This window comes from Myotis brandtii, unplaced genomic scaffold (genome assembly GCF_000412655.1).
Source record: "Myotis brandtii unplaced genomic scaffold, ASM41265v1 scaffold13, whole genome shotgun sequence".
Taxonomy (NCBI): domain Eukaryota; kingdom Metazoa; phylum Chordata; class Mammalia; order Chiroptera; family Vespertilionidae; genus Myotis; species Myotis brandtii.
The window spans coordinates 5,603,434-5,607,730 of NW_005354595.1; positions in this window are offsets into that span (position 1 = coordinate 5,603,434).

The following is a 4,297-nucleotide window of genomic DNA, read 5'->3' on the forward strand; positions in this document are numbered from 1 at the left end:
ATAACCAGATCACAATCATATAACTCCTGATGTACTGCAAAAAATTATAAAAAATGTAATATTCCTAGTCAATGAGAGAGAAAAGAAAACCCAAGAATTGTTAAGCATAGCAAACTCTATCACACCATAAACTCTAGTGTAATGTAATGTAATATACTAATATTTTGTAATAGAGTGGCAACTTTGAGTAGAAAATACATTGAAAAGCTATTTGTAAAGCTAATAGTAATTGTTTCACAAATTAAAATCCTATTTTCTTCAACATTATAATGAGAAAATAGGACTGCATAATCCTAACATCATTTCTAAATTTACATTATTCTGTTACTTTAATTATTCCACTATTGTCTTCATCATCAACATTGTCTTCATCAGTTTTTATCAAATACTTAGTGTGCAATGTAAAACAAAAAGATTGGAATTTGATTGCCTGTATGTGCGAATGTCAACTTACTCTGAATCTAGGAATAAAATTGTTGTAGAAACTTTGAAGGAACATCAGTTGTTTTGGGTCTGTCCTGAAGATTTTTCAGACAATATGTGAATCAGATAAAATGCCCTCTCTTCTTTTTTAGAAACATCTCTTAAAAATTGATTACTATTTGGAAATTGCAGAGAAGAATTATGGTGTGCGTTTGCTATTCTAACAGCCCTGAGATAGTTGCTGGAAAAGAATCACTTGCAAATCTTTATAAGAGAGACCACCAATCTGCTTTAATGCTTTCAAGTGGGGGAAAAGGGGTATTAGGCAGTATAAAGGAAGTTATTTTCATTACTCTTCTAATGCTAGTGTGACTTTTAAGAAGCAATCGACAAACACTCTGTTGAATATCATTGTCTGAAATATTTTCTCCACTTATATTTACTTCCCTAAAATGGATTTCTGGGAACAAGGGAATGAAGATTTTTAAGATTTTTTGATAGTTTCTACTAAGTTACTTTCCATGAGATCTGTATATTAGATAATTCAATTTTTTTCTAGTTCTTTGCCATTATTAGATATTATTTTTGTTAAACAGGTTTCATTCTTGGTTAATGCTAAAGTAATTGTTAGAAAATCTTAGTACATTTATTTGATGGATCATTATGCACCTATTAATATAACATTTGTGAGGAATTTGTCTAAATACAAAAATGATGCTTGAATTATGTTAAAATGATTAAGAAACAAATAACAATTATAGCATTGTCTATAAAACCAAAACTTCAACCAAGATAACCTAGATAGACTAGAAAGAAATATCCAAAACATTAATGGTTATCTTAGAGATATTTTTTTCTACTTTTCTGAATTACCCAAATTCTAAAATAGATGTGCATAAAATAAAAAAAAATAATAAAAAAGAGAAAAACACTGAAGCAGGTATCCAATTAGGTTAGGAAGATGAACTCAGACAAAATGTTAAAACAGCATAAGAAATGTTGATTGTCTTAGGTGCCTAGAGACCTAATACAGTGAGCTTGAGTTATACTGGTGTCCAGTTATTGATAGGAACATGCTGTTTCTGATGGACCTAGTGCAGTTATAATCCCTACCCTGAAAATCCTCCAGGTAACAGTGTTTATTGTTTGTAGGAGGTACACCAAGAAAACTTGAGCTCTTGACTTAATCATGTGTTATAAAAAGAGATTGCAGATCATTGATTCCAAGAAAAGAATTGTCCCTAAGAGATGAAGTTCTTATTTGTAAAGGCTGAACTGGCCTGGATCCTAGCCATCCTCCAATCCCTCTCTCCCAACCTCTAGTCTTTTATAAGAAATCACCATTCTGTGGTTTAATGCTGGGACTTCATCCAGGCACTGTTTCAGTGTTATAATAGACCTACGAAAGTGTGTGACCTTTTTTTTTTTTTATCCAAGCCAGAAGTCAAACTCTAGCTTTCTAGAAGGGCCTCTAACTTTCTTTTTTTTTTTTGATTTTTTAAATTGACTTTGTTACTTAAGATCTAGTTTGTAAAGTACTAAGATTTTTTCAATGAAAAATACATACCATCTGCACTCTCAATTCTCAGTTATCCTCTCCAACTTTTCTAAAAAGATCAATTAAGACCAGTGATGATACTACACAAAGATTAATGGATTTTCCAACTCTCAATTTATAGATTTTGAAAACTCTAATCTTTATTTAATATGCCACAAGGAAAGATGTACTGTTTTAGCTCACAAAGAGAAGAATAATTGACATGTGAGGTTCTAGTATGAAGCACTTCATGTAATTTTTATTATTTAACCTTCAAAGTAGCCCAAATATTATCTTAAAATTTTACCTGTGAAGAAACTAATTTGATTTTTAAAAGTTAAGTACAATTTTAAATATCTTATAGTTGACAAATACTGTAAGTACAATTTTAAATATCTTATAGTTGACAAATACTATAATTATGATTTAAACCCTTATTTATATGATCACCAAGTTCCCATTTTCCCACTATACCACAGTGTTTACTAATTTATAAACGTATAATAAAACAAAATTTAATGTGATACAAGGATCCATATGATAGTTACACACACAAAATATATTTACCTCTTTTGAAACCATTGAAGACCTTGTCTTCCATTTATGAAGATATTGTTCACAATATTAAATTCAAATGAAAAATATGCCCCAAATTCCTTTCATGTCTAGTGTGGAGAGAATTAAGGTCCAGGGTAGCAGAATTTGATTAGTAATAAATGAGAACTACATCATTTTTAATATTCTTTAGCCTTAGCCACCTGGGATTCAGACTTACAGGTGTGATTACTTCTGCCCTCTGTTACATATTTTTTTGTTTCTAATCCTATTTTTTTTTTTACCATTAACACCTTTAACTACATATTTTCTCACACTCTTATTGAGCGTAGTTTATGGGTCTTAATGCAGATAATTTTTACTTAAGATTTTATTGAATTGGGTACTTAAATATAGTAGTCATTAGTCCATTATTTATAAGGGTCTGTTAATATTGCAAGCAACTTTCTCTTCCTCACTAGTCTCTTCCATGAACTACTTTGGGATTTTTTAAAAAATTCAAAGAATATTCTAGTCTTGGAGATGATGCCTGGGATTTTGTATTTTTTCTTTACATATATATTTTAAAACCCTACCATTAAGGATCGCCTAAATTGAGAAATGTTTGTATTTATTGATAGGGTATTTTTCTTTTGGAATAATTTTAATAAAACTTCTCTATCTTACCTTGTGACTGGGTTTGTAAGTCATCTACACCATCCACTCTATAAAGTAATAGAAAAATCCCCAGGAATTTGAATTTCATTTGCATTTTTTAGATGAGACCAGAAAATTCTCAATTTTAAAGGAGGTTGCTCCTCCTTCCTAAACACACACACACACACACACACACACACACACACACACACACACACGGAAAAGATTAGCCATAGTTAGGCAATCTTGAATCTTCTGAAGAGGGTGTCAAGGAAATAAGACATATTAAAAAGAAAGGTCAACGATGCAACTCTAGTTTTACATGATTTGCCCTGAAGTTGATACTTACTCAAGAGAGACTTGGCTTCTTTTGGAAGTCAGTCTAGCACTTATTTTTACCAAGTTCTTCAGTCCCTAAGGTTGTGAGTCAGAAACTTAGGATTCCCTAGAGATAAAGTCTCTACTTCTGCACATTCCAAATACCCAATTATTTTGACATAAAGAAAATCTTTTTTAAAATAATATATTTTTTTAATTTTTTCAATTAGAGTTGAGGTACAGTATAGTTTCAGGTGATTGGAAATTTATATAACGTCCATACATTTCTTGGAGTATTCTGTGTGTTTGTGGCTTCAAAATAAGTTAGGTCTGGAATCAGAATATGTACAAAAGTTCTCAGAAAAGTTAATCTTCCCCAAGAATTTGCCACCCCCCAGCTTTATTGAGAAATAATTTACATTACATTTTATAAGTTTAAAGTGTGCAATGTTATGATTTGATGAATGTACATAATGCAAAGTGATTATCATAATACCAGTAAGGTTAGTTAACATATACATCCTCTCAACATAGTTGTCTTTTTTATGTGAGAGCATTCAAAATCTACTTTCATAGTAACTTTTTAAATTTTTTTTAGGTATGAAATAGATGGTCTCATAGCAACTTTCTAGTATGCAATACATATTGTAATACTATAGTCACCATGCTGTACATTAGGTCTCCAGACCTTATTAATCTTATAACTGAAAGTTTGTACCATCTGACCACCATCACTCATCCCTCTCCCCTCAACCCAAACGCCTGGAAACCACCAATCTACTCTCTGTTTCTATAAATTCATGTGTCCTTGACCAGAATCGAATCCAG